The sequence below is a fragment of the Taudactylus pleione genome, unplaced genomic scaffold, assembly GCF_031769625.1.
Source record: "Taudactylus pleione unplaced genomic scaffold, aTauple2 ptg000547l, whole genome shotgun sequence".
Lineage (NCBI taxonomy): Eukaryota > Metazoa > Chordata > Amphibia > Anura > Myobatrachidae > Taudactylus > Taudactylus pleione.
The window spans coordinates 2,510,178-2,528,779 of record NW_028284949.1 but is presented as its reverse complement, the minus strand read 5'-3'; the positions used below and the strand labels follow the sequence as shown (position 1 = coordinate 2,528,779).

The following is an 18,602-nucleotide window of genomic DNA, read 5'->3' as shown; positions in this document are numbered from 1 at the left end:
TGTACACTCAAAGGGCTATATTTACTAAGGTGTGGCATTTTAGAAGTGGAGGTGTTGCCCATAGCAACCAATCAGATTCTAGCTATTATCTTTTAGAATAGAGGGGTGCAATAAGGCCCCCCCCAGCTGTCGTAGAACTACACATCCCAGCATGCCCTGCCACAGTATTGCTATTTGGCCATGTTAAAAACTGTTGCAAGGCATGCTGGGATTTGTAGTTCAACAACAACTGGGGGGCTGCTTATTGCCCATCCTTGTTCTAGAAGGTGCTAGATAAATGTTAGGTAGAATCTGGTTGCTATGGGCAACATCTCCACTTCTATAAACCCGTACATTAGTAAATATTCCCCAAAGAGTCAGCCAATCACTGCCTGTCAGTAAGCCCTGTGATCACCAGAAGATAGCTACAGTACAGTAATTAAAAGATTTACCACAAGTATGATATTGCAAACTGATTGAAAAGATATATACAAGTAGGGGCGCACAGTTGCTCAGAGGTGACTGCATTTGTAACCTAATATGATAAGAAAGTAACGGTGTGAATGAGAGGTGGGGCCCAACAGTAAGAAATGTAATGATTTACTTCATCAAGAGCACTATATAATTTGACATAAAGGGATAAATTTACTAAGATGGGAGTTCTATGTAAGAAGTGATGTTGCCTATAGCAACCAATCAGATTCTACTTCTCATTTATCTAGCACCTTCTACAAGATAATACCTGGAATCTGATTGGTTGCTATGGGCAACATCACTTCTTACATAGAACTACCATCTTAGTAAATATATCCCCTACAGTCATACAATGTGATGCTGAGATATAATATCAATATGGTTCCAACCATATAGACATGCAAATTAATTGGGAAATACTACATACGGATTATTTGGGAATAAAACCCCTTGTTTGCTGGGAATATATAAATAGGCTCACATGAGAGTATAAATATTCTGGGAAGGAAAGAACACTGACAATTCCCTCCCCATCTCTATTTATTATATAAGCGGCTTATGGGGGTAGATTTAACTTTTTTTTTTATACAGGCAGACGCAACACGGGTGTGGATTGAAAGATCTACAGTGTCTAGATATTCAATAGACAGACTTTAGAAGGTAGAAAGTGAATAGTCGACAGGGTCAAAGGTCGACATGTATATGATCGACAGTGTCAAAAGGTCAGCAGTTATTTTAACTCTAATCCTAACCCTCTGCCCCTATTGCCTAACCCTAACCGTCCCCTTCCACAGCCTAACCGTAACACTCCCTCTAGTGCCTATCCTTCACCGTCTCCATCTGCGGCCTAACCGTAACACTCCCCCTAGTGCCTAACCCTAACTGTCCCCTTCCGCAGCCTAACCGTAACACTCCCTCTAGTGCCTAACCCTAACTGTCCCATTCCGCAGCCTAACCGTAACACTCCCCCTAGTGCCTAAACCTAACCGTTCCCTTTGGCAGCCTAACCGTAACACTCCCTCTAGTGCCTAACTCTCCCCTAGAGCCTACCACTGACACTCCCCCTAGTGCCTAATCCTAACACTCCCCCTAGTGCCTAACCGTACCACTGACACTTCCCCTAGTGCTTAACCCTAACACTCCCCCTAGTGCCTAACCCTAACACTCCCCCTAGTGCCTAACCGTAACACTCCCTAGTGCCTAACCCTAACACACCCCTAGTGCCTAAATCTATCCGTTCCCTTTGGCAGCCTAACCGTAACACTCCCTCTAGTGCCTAACTCTCCCCTAGTGCCTACCACTGACACTCCCCCTAGTGCCTAACCCTAACACTCCCCCTAGTGCCTAACCCTAACACTCCCCCTAGTGCTTAACCATCCTTCCGCAGCCTAACCGTAACACTCCCCCTAGTGCTTAACCATCCCCTTCCGCAGCCTAACCGTAACACTCCCCTTAGTGCTTAACCCTAACCATAAGAGCAGGTAACTGCGCACCTGGGTAACACCATGCTGCACTGCAAGTTGTGCAAAGAGAGTTAGCCATGAGAGAGTAGTGTCCACACTGACTTCTAAGTTGTAGTATAAAAAATAAAGCTGTCTAGTATTTGTAGTCTGCATGCAACAGCAGCCAGTATTTACCCTGCATGCAAACATAATGTATTTGCACCCCTCGCATTGCTCCAGCTGGAATGTTACCCGCTTTATTTCCACTGTGCGACTGGAGCTCTAAAATCCTCTCCATAACGCTTTCATGTCAATATACCTATGTATATACACAATATATATATATATATACACATATATATATATATATACACATACACACACAACACAGTATATATATGCCTGTTTATATAATTTACATTACTAATATCAACAGATTTTATGTTATTTAATTACTGCAATCCTATATCATGTACAGAAGCCCATAGGAATTGCTTGTCCCCTATGTGAGTTCTCTGATGTGTAACAAGATTTGATTTATGGGTAAAACATTTCCCACACTCAGGACATGGAAATGGTTTTGCACCCGTGTGATTCCTCTGATGCTTCACCAGATTTGATTTCTGGGTGAACCACTTCCCGCATTCAGCACAGGCAAATGGCTTCTCGCCCGTGTGAGTCCTCTGGTGCTGAACCAGGCTGGATTTCTGTGTAAAGCATTTCCCGCACCTCGCGCAGGAAAATGGCCTCTCGCCCGTGTGTATTCTCTGGTGGCGTATCAGCTCAGATCTCCGCGTGAACCATTTGCCACACACAGAACACGGGAAGGGCCTCTCACCCGTGTGAGTCCTCTGATGCTGGACAAGACTTGATTTCTGAGTGAAACATTTCCCACACTGGGCACATGAAATGCTTTTCGCACCTGCGTGAGACCTCCGATGTCTGACAAAGACAGACTGGCGCGTAAAGCATTTACCGCAATCAAAACAGGGAAACATCCTATCACCCATAGAAGCTGTACCAGGTATGACAAGATCTGGGTGATCTGGAGAACACTCCTCATAATTAGAGGGCTCAGATGATACATCCGCACTACGATGTACTGGATTTAGATTCAGGGTAATAGGGGTTTCGCCTGGAAAGTTTTCTGTGATGTCCTCATCTTCTATTTTAAAAGATGAACGTAGCAGGAGATCTTCGTCCGAAGTATTCATGCGATTGCGTCCATCTGCTGGAAACAGAAAAGAACGTATGAAAGCCCAAAGCTTAACCTACACTGATGAGCAGATCACAGTGGTGCAACATGGTCAAGCCAATCATCACGGGACAGGAAACCGCATAAGCCAGTGACTATGTCCAACAACAATTCACATCAAAACAGTGGGTCCCGGCAATGCATAGATCACTTACCTCCATTTAGCTCCGGTGGTGTGGCAGTGTCTTCCGGGCTCGGCAGTTCCAGTTGATGCAGAGTTTTGACTGTGTCATCTGATCCAGCGGTTCTGGCAGGGAGTATGCTAACCTCTAACCCTAAAACTAATCCCTCCCCCTGCAGGCTAACCCTAATGTCGGCACTCAACATAATGTCGGAAATTCACGTGGTGACGTTTCGGGTGTCGACATTTTAAACTTGTGGACATGTTGAGATTTCAAACAAACAATCTCAATGTCAGAACAGTCGACAAATTGGTGTCGACATGATAACTGTTGACACTCTGAATGTCAATGGGGTGACTGCATCTCGGAGCCCTGGAAGCAGAATAGATGTGAACAACTATTGCAGTCCCGGATGACACACAGGGTCCTTCATCCGCTAGAGAAGACGTCATCACGATCATCGGCACTTACACCTGCTACATGCAGACCCATTCCAAGTTGCGTGTGACTCACAATCAGGGCCATAAGTAGTAAAAGAAACCATTGAAGCAGCCTCTATGTATGAGAGAGAAGGAGGCCAGCAGGGCAGAGGAGTAGAACAGAGTACGGGCACAGAGTGACAGCACACAGGTATATATTAACACAGAAGGCTGACAGCCAATAGGAGAGCATCAAGACAGAGCAGGAGAATGGAGCTGTAGCTGTAGTGACAGAGGAGGGTGTAGGATAAGAGAGTGCTGTAGTGACAGAGGAGGGTGCAGGATAAGAGATGGCTGTAGTGACAGAGGAAGGTGTAGGATAAGAGAGTGCTGTAGTGACAGAGGAGAGTGTAGGATAAGAGAGTGCTGTAGTGACAGAGGAAGGTGTAGGATAAGAGATGCTGTAGTGACAGAGGAGGGTGTAGGATAAGAGATTGCTGTAGTGACAGAGGACGGTGTAGGATAAGAGATGCTGTAGTGACAGAGGAAGGTGTAGGATAAGAGATGGCTGTAGTGACAGAGGAGAGTGTAGGATAAGAGATGGCTGTAGTGAGAGGAGGGTGTAGGATAAGAGACTGCTGTAGTGATAGAACAAGAAGAATATGTGACTGTTCTGTACTTAGTGATTATTACTCACCTGTGCTGTTACCTGTAGGGATTTCCTCCTCTTTGATAATAACACGGAGCTCATCCTCCTCCTTTTTTATCTCTTCTATAACAATTTGAAAATCACTGAGGTTTTCATCCTAAATATTAAAGAAGAAAAAAAATATTTTTTTTTAAATACTCCCTAGCAGCTGTAATTTAGTTATTGAGTTAACTCTTTAGTCAGCTGAGTAGAGACAGGAAGAAGAACTCCTTCAGAAGGTATATAAAAGGACTCCTTCTTTCATTGGTGTCTTTGAGAACCTTCCCAATATATCCTACATAACAGACAACATGAGCGTCAGTATTGTGCTACCATGGAGTATGAAATAATGGCGGATTATGCTCTAATTTCCTTTTCAAACTCCAAGGCAGCCCATCATGTATGGAAAGTGCTCCAGCAATATAGCAATGAAAGCAACTGGGTTAAATATAATGAACAGGGGATGCATTCACAATACCAGCCATAATGACAACATTGTTGATATGTCGGCATGGAAATAACATCTGTAGAAGGTTGACTTTCTGCAAATCCCTTGTAACATGGTGAGATAAGCCGTAGACAGTAGAGAAGGTCTGCACCACCGAACTAATGTCAACCAATCTTATTGTAAATCAAGGAAAAATGATGTTTCCAGGCTTTAAAAAGTTCTCTCAATCATTTTGTCTCAGCAGTGACTGCTCAAACTCTATGCCCTCAATGACTGGACACCTGGGTTTGGATGAAGAATCAGTTCCTGGTGCAATCTGAGCAATGTGCCCAATGCCATGGCTGTTCCAGCAACATTCCCCAAGCCCCTGGGAAGCAGCCAGAATAGTAATACTGCCATGACCTCTACTGCTTCTCTCGATCAGGTGCGAGGTGAAGGAATGAGCAAATAGTCCAGCAGATAGTGCCATGGCATCAAGTACACATCTATTCCCTTTGCTCTGGTGTCCCTTGACAAGATAGAATCAAGCTCAGTGTTTGAAGATGTTGCCATGAGGTCTATTTGAGGAAGTCTGATCTCCTGTGTTAGTAGTAACCTCTTTATGTCTATTCTCCAAGATTGAATTGATATAATCGGATACCTGTGCCTGCCACGTGCAACAAAGTGAGGGATATAAAATTTTATAATAACCGTGAGAACAATTTGTAGAATTAGGTCTTAGGTGGGTAAAGTAAGTTTAGCAACAACAAAAGTGTTGACTAAGCTCCCTGGATGCCCTAGAATAATAGAATAAAGAGACAACTGAGCTGATCCTCCAGGAGCATGGAGAAGTTTTGACTTAGATGGTAGAGGGAGTGCAGTCAAATGAACCAAGTATGGCCTCTGCGCTACCAGCTAGGCTTTGGAGCCTATCGACTCCAAAGCCTAGCTCGTTGATACCATGCAGCACAGTATAAACACAGACCGTTCTTGGACCTCTTTTGGGGACAATCAGGGTTGTCCAAGCTTCATGGGTTCCACTGGAGTAATTTTGGCAATTGAAAATGAGGTGCCAGCCTAAAGGTGGAATGGCGGGACTGCTCCTTTTCCTGAAGCCACTACCTGAAACGACTTTGTGACACAGGCTTATAAGTTTGTCAAAGAAAGATGGAAGCTCGCTGGAAGCCAGTTCATCCTTAAGTGTATTGGAGAACCTGGCAAAAGGTAGAATCCAAGGTGTCGATATCCTACTGAAGCTCAAAAGCTATAGCCAGGAACTGGGTTGCACATTGTCCAATTGCCTGGGAGCCTTAGTGAAGCTGCAAAGTGCTGGAGAGCAACAAAAGGCTCCTAGACAAGGTCATCAAAGGTCAAATGCAAAGGAATGCAAAACAGTTGTGTAGAGCCACCATCCAAGAATATCCTTGCAAAGTCTGATATAGCGATCTAGAGAACCTGAACTATGGCGGCTAAGAACATGCCTAGGAGATGAAGAAAATCCATTATTGGAAGTTTTCGAAAAGACTGAACTTGCCAAGCGAGAAGTTGATCTTTGACAAGTCTTTCATGTGGCAAAGACGCTGTGTCTCGTGCTGTGCCCATCTTGTGTAAGTTCCAAAAATGACACCTGTTGACAAAGCACAAGATGACTTCCTGCTGTATTGATGATGAGACCGTGTTCCTGTAGGAAAGTCATCTCCTAAGCTGTTCTGATTTTGGCGACGTACTTTGACTTTTCGGTCACAAGAAGGTTGTCTAAATAAAGCCACGCCATGATGACAGAGTACGAAAGATCTGAGGAAATGATGTTGAGCTGTAATAGGAATGTGTAGATTTATTAAAGTAAGGTAATTTACTTTCTATATGGACTGAACTGACAACGTGCGAAAATTAATTAAGATGGCTCATGTGGAGAACTGTAGAATATCTCCTGGTGTTTTTCCTACCAGGAAAAGCTTGGAATAAATGTTTGTGCCACTTTGTGTCACAGGAGCAGGAAACCTCACTCCTCCACCAGGCTGTGTATCAATCTGTCATATGCGTCTCCTCAGGGCCTGGATATTATAGAACTCCTCTTAGAGACAAACATGTTCTGAATTGAGGATTAACTAGATCAGGGATGGGGAACCTCAGGCTCAGGGGCCGTATAAGGCCCCTGGAATCATTTGGTCTGGCCCTAAGAGCTTTTTTCTGCTAGCCTCATCTGGGTAGCAGAGTGCCTAGAATGTTACCCTGCAGGCAGAATCTATGCAGCAGTGCTGTCTGTAGTGTCTTTAAGATGATTCAGATGGTCCCACCGCTGTCTTTACAGCTCCCCGGGGCATCCTCAGTATGCTCCGGGCATTGCTGTAATCATCGGTGAGCAGCAACCATACAGCATCACTCGCAGCAACCATACAACATCGCTTGCAGCAACCATACATTCCATACAGCATTGCTCACAGTAACCATACAGCATCACTCACAGTAACCACTCGCTCGCAGCAACCATACATCGCTCGCAGCAACCATACATTCCATACAGCATTGCTCACAGTAACCATACAGCATAGTAATCATACAGCATTGCTCGCAGCAACCATACAGTATCACTCGCAGCAACCATACGGTATCGCTCGCAGTAACATCGATTACAGCAACCATACAGCATCGCTCACAGTAACCATACAGCATGTATTAAAACGGAGCTATTAGTTTATTATGAATTATATGCTTCAATCAAAAGTGGCATGCTCCCTGGCAGTCGTGGTCACGATTTGGGGCCATATCCAATTAGCTGCGGTAAATTACCACGGTTAATTAGCTCGCCCGGGGCTCACTCGTGGCTATCCAATTAGCCCCGAAGTCGGCCTGACAACGGCACTTATCAGGGTTTTTTTTCGGGACCTGATGTGTCTGAAACCCGGTGGTCCCGTTCTTCTTACTGGAGGGGGGTGCGCAGGAGGTCCCTTGTGTGCAGTGCCGGATCCCTCATTATGTCAGGAGCCAAATGCTGCAAATGCTCCTGTCACTGAAGGGGAGGCTACACCTTGGTGTCACACCTTGTTGGGTAACACCCGGGTGACGCCACTGATACCACACAGTAATGCCCTTTACAGATTACGCCACATAGTAGTAAGTGCCCCAAATAACACATTTTTCCACACAATGGTAGTGCCTTACATATTATGCCACACAGCAATGCCCCTAATAACATGATACCACACAGTAATGCCCCTTACACATTATGCCTACCCAGCAACTCACCTTCCTGTGTCCCTCTAGCAGCCTCTCGCCTTCCCCTGTGTGCCATCAGCAGCCAGCAGGTGTGGATGTGGTGCCAGGTCAGCAGCTAATTACAGTTGGCACTCCGGCAAGCAGCAGCAGACATGGACAGACAGCACTGGCACAAATTACATCTGGTGCTGGTGGTGAGCCAATCGGAGCTTGAGGGCCAGCAGCCAATCAAGAGCCGCCACTGCTGATTGGCTGCCGATCGGTGTGCCAGCTGTAATCAGCTGGCGATCCGCACCAAATCAACAACGCTGACATCCCGAAGAGCCCTGACTGGACCGATCCACCTTGTGCGTGACTGGGTACACGGGGAGTGGCAGGCCGCAGAGTCAGCTTGGGCACCATAGCAGCAGCACACCTTGCGCCCACGGTAGTTATGTCACTGCTTGCATGGTATGTTAGCAAACAGTGGGGTCCTTTCCATGATCAATGGAATGGTGTTATAGGCGTGGACAATGTAAACAAATAAAGGCTGCAGATGTACTTCAGGGTCCAGTCTTCAACCCGGGCACGCTGGGTATCACAGCTAATTTTATATATATGATTATCAGATGATGTTTATCTAGGTTACCCCCCATAGCTGCTCTCCCCATCACAATAAATGACAGTCTCCTGTTACCCAGTGATGTGAGGGGCCGGTGATTCTCCATCATCACGTCCTTGTACAGACCCCTGTGTCCTTCTATATACTCCAATTTGGGCAGCACAGATGGTGTAATGGTTAGCATTACTGCCTCACAGCACTGAGGTCATGGGTTCGATTCGCACCATGGCCCTACCTGTGTGGAGTTTGTATATTCTCCCTGTGCTTGCCTGGGTTTTCTCCGGGTACTCCGGTTTCCTCCCACACTCCAAAAATATACTGGTAGGTTAATTGGCTCCCAACACAAATTAACCCTAGTGTGTATGTGTGTGCGCATGTGATAGGGAATATAGATTGTAAGCTCCACTGGGGCAGGGACTGATGTGAATGGCCAAATATTCTCTGTAAAGCGCTGCAGAATTTGTCTGCGCTATATAAATAACTGATAATAAATAATAAATACATTTCTCCATGGAGAAACAGACAGTGACGTCCTCACACCTTAAAGGAACCTGACACACACAATGATACAGTCATCATCCAGACATCCCCTGGTGTTACTGTATAATGTCCCATTCCCAGCAGTCACCTCTCCAGTCATCACCCAGACACATCCCCTGGTGTTACTGTATAATGTCCCATTCCCAGCAGTCACCTCTCCAGTCATCACCCAGACACATCCCCTGGTGTTACTGTATAATGTCCCATTCCCAGCAGTCACCTCTCCAGTCATCACCCAGACACATCCCCTGGTGTTACTGTATAATGTCCCATTCCCAGCAGTCACCTCTCCAGTCATCACCCAGACACATCCCCGGGTGTTACTGTATAATGTCCCATTCCCAGCAGTCACCTCTCCAGTCATCACCCAGACACATCCCCTGGTGTTACTGTATAATGTCCCATTCCCAGCAGTCACCTCTCCAGTCATCACCCAGACACATCCCCGGGTGTTACTGTATAATGTCCCATTCCCAGCAGTCACCTCTCCAGTCATCACCCAGACACATCCCCTGGTGTTACTGTATAATGTCCCATTCCCAGCAGTCACCTCTCCAGTCAGCAGCTGAATGATCTTGTTGGTGAGTTCCAGGATCTTCTGGTCATTGTGTCTCTCAAGTATCAGTGAAGTGAGGTGGAGGCACCGTGATGGGGCTCTGTGTCCTGCTCAGATTTACTGACACACGGGGACGGCTGCTGGGTGTCTCACATTCACCTATCTTCTTCACTACTTTGTAATACTGTGTGTTGAGAAAATACTGAATATCAAGATGGATAGGCAGAACTTAAAATGTGTGTGATAAAGTAGAGAAAAAGAGGCATGTCACAGTGATGGTCTCAAATAGTGTTCATTCTAGCACCCTGCACCTGTCACAACCTATGCAGTACCCAATTTTTGCCTGGGGTGTCGTTCTCTGCTCTGGTGCTTCTAGCACACTCAGCTGATGCAACATTCTTCTCATATGACCGTACACACGGGTCGATCAGACGACAATCAGATGATCGTTGTCTGATCGCCATGCTGTGCTGGATGTTCGATATTGAATATCCAGCACATGCACCAACACCCGAACGACTATAACGACCCGCGATCAACCATCGTGAGTCCCTATAGTAACCAGGAGGTTGGCCTGCATGCACGGGCGATTATCGATATTGTCCATCGTTCGGGGGTTAAAAGGGCCCCAAAACAGGACGATATGAACGATAACAATATGATCGATATCGTTGTTGTTAATATCGTCCTGTTTAATCGTACCGTGTGTACGCACCAATATACAGACCAGAGCGTGCTAGAGGCACAAGAGTAGAAAGCAACACCCCAGGTAAGAAGCGGTACTGCACGGGTTGTGACTGGTACAGGGTGTTAAAAAAAAAAATATGAGATATGGTAAGAACTTACCCTTGTTATCTCTATTTCTACGAAGTCCATAGGGTTCCACAGGATACCTTGGGGTATAGGTGTGACGTCAGTCGCAGGGCACCAAAGAGTTAAGCCTTCAGCCTCCCAGGATGCACTAGGTCCCCCTCCTATACCCCGCCCCCGGGCCAAGGCACCTCAGTTAGTTACCAAGCCATAGGCCGGAGGAGGAGAAGGAAGAGAGAGAACAAAGATCTGGACACATACAAGAATCACATTCTCACCAGAGGGAGACGGAAAACCGGTGACCAGAGCAAAGCCCATCTGCAGCACAGGTGCGACAGGGCGGGAGTCCTGTGGAACCCTATGGACTTCGTAGAAATAGAGATAACAAGGGTAAGTTCTTACCATATCTCATATTTTCTACTTCAGGGTCCATAGGGTATCCACAGGATACCTTGGGGATGTCCCAAAGCAGTATCCTTTAAGGGTGGGGACGCTCCTGTGCAGAAAGGAGAATCCGCCGCCCGAAGGAAGCATCCTGAGAGGCGAAGGTGTCAAACCTGTAATACCTCACGAAGGTATGGACAGAAGACCACGTAGCAGCCTTGCAGATCTGAACTGCCGAGGCACCACGTCGAGCTGCCCACGAAGGACCCACAGACCTAGTGGAATGAGCCTTCAGAGAAGGAGGGACCGGTTGGCCTTCATGAAGATAAGCTTCAGAAATAGCCATACGGATCCAGGCTGCCAAAGTTTGCTTTGAAGCAGGCCAACCCTTTTTACGGAAGCCATAGAGGACAAACAAAGCGTCCGACTTCCTAAACGAAGAAGTGCGGTCAACATAAGTCCTTAAGGCCCGCACAACATCCAAAGAGGCCTCACCCACGGAAAGACCCGGTGAGTTAAAGGCCGGAACAACTATTTCCTCGTTAACATGAAACTGGGAAACAATTTTGGGAAGAAACTCGGGCCGAGTGCGGAGCACTGCCCTGTTCCCATGAAAAACCAAGAAAGGGGGTCTGCAAGAAAGAGCCCCTAACTCAGAAACACGTCTGGCCGAAGCAATGGCCAGAAGGAAAACAGTCTTAGCTGTTAGCCATTTAAGATCCACTGAGCCCAGTGGTTCAAACGGCGGTCCTTGGAGAGCCCTCAGGACCACAGCCAAATCCCAAGGCGCCACAGGTGGAACAAAGGGCGGCTGAATGCGGAGAACACCCTGCATAAAGGTGCGCACATCCGGGATTGTAGCAATCCTACGGTGAAACCAGACAGATAGGGCCGAAACCTGTACCTTCAAAGAAGCAAGGCGAAGCCCATGATCTAGTCCCGCTTGCAGGAAGGCGAGAATCCGAGACAGACGAAACTCCCGCGGTGCATAACCTCTCGGTCGACACCACTGGAAGAACGTATGCCACACGCGATGGTATATCCTCGCGGAAGACGGTTTCCGAGCTCGTAACATGGTACGCACCACAGAGCTGGAAAACCCCCGGGACCTCAGCATGGCCGTCTCAACAGCCACGCCGTCAAAGACAGCCGAGTCAGGTCCGGGTGAAGGCAAGGACCCTGAGACAGAAGGTCCGGTCGTAGCGGCAACCGCAGAGGACTGTCCACGGACAGACCCTGAAGGTCTGAGAACCAGTGCCGTCTGGGCCACGCGGGAGCTATCAACAGGAGCGTCCCTCCTTCCTGTTTGAATTTCCGGATTACCCGTGGAAGAAGGGAGACCGGAGGGAACAGGTATGCGAACCGGAACGTCCACCGGACGGACAGAGCATCCACCAGAGACGCCCCTTCGTCTCTTGTGCGAGACCCGTACACCGGCAACTTGTTGTTGTGCCAGGATGCCATGAGGTCGATTTCTGGAAGACCCCACCTGTCCACCAGTAGTTGAAAAACGTCCGGGTGCAGGGACCATTCCCCTGGATGAACGTCTTGGCGACTTAGAAAGTCCGCCTCCCAATTGAGCACTCCCGGGATGAAGACCGCTGATATGGCCGGAAGATTGCGCTCCGCCCAAACCAGGATCCGAGAGACCTCTACGAGAGCCGCCCGACTGCGAGTTCCTCCTTGCCTGTTTATGTAGGCCACGGTGGTAGCGTTGTCCGACTGGACCTGCACCGGGCGACCCTGGAGAAACCGCTGTGCCTGCTGGAGAGCATTGAAGACCGCACAGAGTTCCAAGATATTTATTGGAAGCTCCGCTTCTGTCGGCGTCCACCTGCCCTGGAACAAGTGTGGACCCGAAACTGCTCCCCAGCCCCGAAGACTGGCGTCCGTTGTCAACAGGACCCAATTTGGAACCCAGAACGGACGTCCCTTGTTGAGGTGGATCGTCTGTAACCACCACGCAAGGGACAGGCGAACCTCCGGGGTGAGCACAATCGTCTGGGACTTCAGAGACTGAGGCAGCCCGTTCCACTTGGACAGGATCAGGTGCTGCAGAGGTCTGGAGTGAAACTGGGCGTATTCCACCATGTCGAACACCGACACCATGGAGCCCAGTAACCTCATCGCCGAGTGTAAGGACACCCGGCGGCTGTGCAGGCAACTGCGCACCCTTGACTGTAAAGCAGAGATCTTGTCCTCCGTCACGAAGATCCTTTGCTGTCCCGAGTCCAATAAGGCTCCAAGATGCAGAATCCTCCGAGACGGGATTAGAGTGGACTTCTGCCAGTTGATTAGCCAGCCGTGCCGTTGCAGCAGTGCAATGGTCAGGTCCAAGTGGTGTAACAGGAGCTCTGGAGATCCTGCCACCAATAACAGGTCGTCCAAATACGGCAACATGCGGACTCCCTGAAGCCGCCATGACCGCCATCACCTTGGTGAAAACACGTGGTGCTGTTGCCAGGCCAAAAGGTAACGCCCGAAACTGGAAGTGGTCGCTGCGGATTTCAAACCTGAGGAACTGTTGATGGCGCAAAAGAATAGGGACATGCAGGTAAGCGTCCTGTATGTCCAATGACACCATGTAGTCCCCAGGTTCCAGCGCCAGAATGATGGACCGTAGGGTCTCCATCCGAAACTTCGGGACCTGCAAAGACTTGTTGAGTGCTTTGAGGTTGAGAATCGGACGATATGACCCATTGGGTTTCTGTACCAAAAATAGATTTGAATAGAAACCCTGGCCCCTCTGGGAGAATGGAACAGGCACTATAACTCCAGCCTGGAGCATAGTGTGCAATACCTTCCGCAGCTCCGTAGCCTTGTTCCGGTCTGATGGTAGACCCGTGGTGAAGAAGCGAGCCGGGGATCTGTGCCGGAAGGAGAGGGCGTATCCGTGGGAAACCACCTCCAGAACCCAAGTGTCTGTCGTAGTGGTCGACCAACACTGGGCGAACTGTAGCAGGCGGCCTCCCACCCTGGGATCCCCCAAAGGGAGGCCCGGACCATCAGGCCGCAGGCTTGTCATCTGGCTTGGGGGCCGGACGTCTTGTACTCCATGCCTGCTTCCGGGGCTTGACCGATTTCTTAGGGCCAGCCTGTCGAGGAAACGACTGTGGTTTGGGCCTGCCCTGGGCCCTAGATGACCGAAAGGACGATGGTCCAGAACCAGAAGGAGCAGCGGCCGACGGGAGACAAGCAGATTTGGCTGCCGCCAGCGTGGCCACAATCTTATCCAGATCCGGACCGAAGAGAACTTCTCCGGTAAACGGCAACGCTTCCAGACCTTTCTTGGAATCTGCGTCCGCCTTCCAGGATCGCAGCCACAAGGTGCAACGAGCAGCTACCACTGCTGAAGAAATTCTAGACACCAGAGTACTAATGTCTAGAGCTGCCTCGTTGATGTAGGTGGCCGAATCACGGAGATTGCCAATCAACTCCGCCTGTTCGGCCGGACAGTCGGATTCAAAAGAAGCCTCTAATGAATCCGCCCAGCGCTCCATCGCTCTGGCAACCCAGCAAATGGCCATAGCCGGCCGTGCTGCCCCCCCTGCAAGGGAATAAGCGGACTTCAGGCAGATTTCTACCTTGCGGTCCGTAGCATCCTTAAGGGAGGACATGGATGGCATCGGCAATGTGGCACCACGGACAAGACGGGTCACGTGAGAATCCACCTGTGGAGGGGATTCCCACTTAGCAAAATAATTATCCGCGAACGGATAAGCCACCGCCAGGCGTCTCTGCGGCTGGTATCGCTTGCCAGGCTGTTTCCACGCCTCCTCTAAATGGTCCACCAACTGACCCGAAAGAGGAAAGACTGTGGCATCGCCCTTCACATCTTTGAAAAAGGCATACTTAGATTTAGCCGCTGGGGGAACTTCGTCCTCAATCACCAAGGCTGTGCGGACCGCCCGAATAAGTCCAGGAATATATACTTTGCACTTAGCATCAGCGTCCTTAGTATGGAGAGGTTCCTGATCGTAAGGATCCAGAATCTCCCCATCATCAGACGTCCCTTCGTCATCCTCATAAGGAGCGGACAGAGACGCCACCGTCCTTTTATGAGGCCGCATCACAGACTCCCCTTGCAACACATCCGACAAGTGCTGTACAGAACTCGTCAGGGAGTTAACCCACGCTGGCTCCTGAGAACCCGGGAGCGGGGAAATAGGGAGACTGTGGGGTACCACCAATTGTCGTGGGAACCCCTGCATGGGTGACGACACCACAGACTGCTGGGACAAACCCATCGGAGTAAACGTGGGCTGCGGAGCTAACTGGCCCACTAAAGCTGTTAACGCCTGAGCGAAACAAGCCCAGGGCGGCTCCTATACCGGTGCTGTAACCGTAATAGGCCGCGCCATGGACAAACACTGCCGGCAAAGGCCCTCCGCGCTACCCTCCCCCTCCGCTAACGGTACTTTGCACGTGGTACACTGTAGCCGGAGGGGAAAATCACTTTCAGACATGATGGCACCACGTATGTGACCTCTCTCACCAATTAAGTATTAATAGGCGAGAGACCACCCTGCAGCACCGCACCGCAAGGGCTTTAGCAGAAAGAACAGGGACAGTAATAAAGCTGACAGTTTAGAGAAGAAAAGTTACAGGCAGCGCTAGCACAGTCACATACAATGCAGAGAAATAACAATTCCTGCACTAACAGCGCTGATCACTCAACTACACAGACACAGGGCCTGGTAGGACACAGCGCTGCATACACAGACCTGAGCCACAGCGGAGGAGAGGTATGCGGGGGGACCCAGACCACGATGCTTCCTTCCAGACTTCCAGCAGCGTTCACCATGCGTTGCAGAGAAGATGGCCGCCGAGGAGCAGAGAGAAACTGGCCTGGGGAAGGAGCGCTGACACAGGACCAGTCAGCACAGTGCAGAAAGGGCTGTGTGCAGCGGGGGAGGCGCCGGCTGTGAGACAGGGAAGGCGCGCTCCCCTGGCATGCATTTAACCCCTGGGACGCCGCAGCGCTACCTCTCTGCTGCGGTCCGCTGTCCAAGGGGGTAGTGGAAGCGCAGGTTGGTCGCCTGGCTCCACGCTGCAGCCAGTCCCCAGGGAGCCCCCTGCCTGGGGACGTAGGACCATGTGATCAGCGGGGACCCACCGCGGGACCCCGCTGCTTACCTCTGTCCCCCTTGAATCCGGCCATGGTCCGGAGCATCTGGGGTCACCGGTAGCTGTGACCCCAGACGCCCACCAGCATCCCCGAATCAGTACCGGCGTTCTGGTACCGGCGGGGTGTAGGGAAGACAGCATGGACGTCAGGACTGACTGTCCATGCTGTTCATCCAGATGTGCAGCCACAGCTGCATGAAGAAAAAGCTTCAGGGGCTCTTCTAGCCCCCACTCCAACAGGTGCACCCGACTCCGGCCGGGCACCAAACTAAACTGAGGTGCCTTGGCCCGGGGGCGGGGTATAGGAGGGGGACCTAGTGCATCCTGGGAGGCTGAAAGCTTAACTCTTTGGTGCCCTGCGACTGACGTCACACCTATACCCCAAGGTATCCTGTGGATACCCTATGGACCCTGAAGTAGAAATAACACTACTCAAAATTCATCCTCTCCCCAGTCAGGTTGTGTGAGCAATAGAGAAGAAAGTGATGTCACTGTGACACTCCCAGACTCCCTCATCTCCCCAGTCACGTCCCTGTGTTAGTAAGAGATAATAGTGATGTCACTGTGACACTCCCAGACTCCCTCACCTCCCCAGTCAGGTCCCTGTGTTAGTAATAGAGATAATAGTGATGTCACTGTGACACTCCCAGACTCCCTCACCTCCCCAGTCAGGTCCCTGTGTTAGTAATAGAGATAATAGTGATGTCACTGTGACACTCCCAGTCTCCATCACCTCCCCAGTCAGGTCCCTGTGTTAGTAATAGAGAAAAAAGAGTGATGTCACTGTGACACTCCCAGTCTCCCTCACCTCACCAGTCAGGTCCCTGTGTTAGTAATAGAGAAAATAGTGATGTCACTGTAACACTCCCAGACTCCCTCACCTCCCCGTCAGGTCCCTGAGTTAGCAATAGAAATAATAGTGATGTCACTATGAAACTCCCAGACTCCCTCACCTCCCCAGTCAGGTCCCTGTGTTAGTAATAGAGATAATAGTGATGTCACTGTGATACTCCCAGACTCCCTCATCTCACCAGTCAGGTCCATGTGTTAGTAATAGAGATAAGAGTGATGTCACTGTGACACTCCCAGACTCCCTCACCTCCCCAGTCAGGTCCCTGAGTTAGCAATAGAAATAATAGTGATGTCACTATGACACTCCCAGACTCCCTCACCTCCCCAGTCAGGTCCATGTGTTAGTAATAGAGATAATAGTGATGTCACTGTGACACTCCCTCACCTCCCCAGTCAGGTCCTTGTGTTAGTAATAGAGATAATAGTGATGTCACTGTGATACTCCCAGACTCCCTCATCTCACCAGTCAGGTCCATGTGTTAGTAATAGAGATAAGAGTGATGTCACTGTGACACTCCCAGACTCCCTCACCTCCCCAGTCAGGTCCCTGAGTTAGCAATAGAAATAATAGTGATGTCACTATGAAACTCCCAGACTCCCTCACCTCCCTGTGTTAGTAATAGAGATAATAGTGATGTCACTGTGACACTCCCAGACTCCCTCACCTCCCCAGTAAGCAGATAGATGATCTCCAGGGTGAGATCTAATATCCTCTCAGTCATGTGACTCCTGGCCTTGTCCATCCTCATTTAAGACTGTAAGATGATATAGAGAAGTACACGTTCCTCTGTAGATGGGTTACTAAACTGAAAGTGAGAACATTACAGAAATGGTAACATTGATGTTTTTTTTGTCCTCCACCATTTATTGCTACAGATAAGAATGCATTTATATGGTAAGGAATTAGACAGCATAATCACCCTTACTGTAAAGAATCCCTTCCCTAGATTTAGATTTGGGAGCGGCGTGTCCTAGCTCAAATCTAAATTGCAGTGTAAAGCTGGGTACACGGTACACACCTATACAATGGTCAGCCATATCACCTGACAGTTAGTCCAGGGCTCGACAAAACCCGGGGGCCATGTCAACCAGATTTGCAGCAACCCCTGCAGCCGCTAGTGTAGTGCAGACTGCGAGAGCAGTCCACACTACAGAGTGACATACACACAGCCGCTAGCGCCAGCTGTGTGTTTGTTATAGCAGCCGATGAGAGTCAGACAGACTCTCATTGGCTGCTGTGTCGTCCATGGAGGGAGCCGGCAGGAGCTCACCTCACTCATGAGCTCCGCCTTCCGGCTCCCCCAGCAGCGTCATTACGTCTCTCCCATAGTGAAGAGGGCCAGGAGGAGCGGACAGAGGTGGTCGTCAGCAGGAGTGGGGATCAGGTAAGTTGTGTTTTTTTTGTGTGTGTGTAAGGGGCACTGCATAGGGGTGGTGGTTGCTACAGTGGGCACTGCATGGGGGGTGGTTGCTACTGTGGACACGGTTTGGGGGACCCGCTACTGGGGCACTGTACAGGGTGGGACCTCTACTAGGGGCAATGCATAGTGGGGACTACTACTGGGGTCACTGCATAGGGGGGACTACTACTGGGGTCACTGCATAGGGGGGACTACTACTGGGGTCACTGCATAGGGGGGACTACTACTGGGGGAAATGTATAGGGGGGACCACTTCTGGGGGCACTACATAGGGGGACCACTACTGGGG

At 49.5% G+C, this 18,602-nt stretch overlaps 1 pseudogene across 1 annotated transcript in view; it reads right to left on the bottom strand.

Annotated features, from left to right (window-relative positions):
• Positions 1-772: 772 nt before the first annotated feature.
• Positions 773-18,602, bottom strand: part of LOC148500763 (uncharacterized) — a 65,186-nt pseudogene continuing 47,356 nt past the window's right edge. The window contains exons 8-10 of the transcript XR_015870127.1: positions 9,714-9,826; positions 4,389-4,497; positions 773-3,126 (exon numbers count right to left, since the gene is read on the bottom strand). The product of XR_015870127.1 is annotated as an uncharacterized LOC148500763 (transcript). The remainder of the gene's footprint in view (positions 3,127-4,388; positions 4,498-9,713; positions 9,827-18,602) is intronic.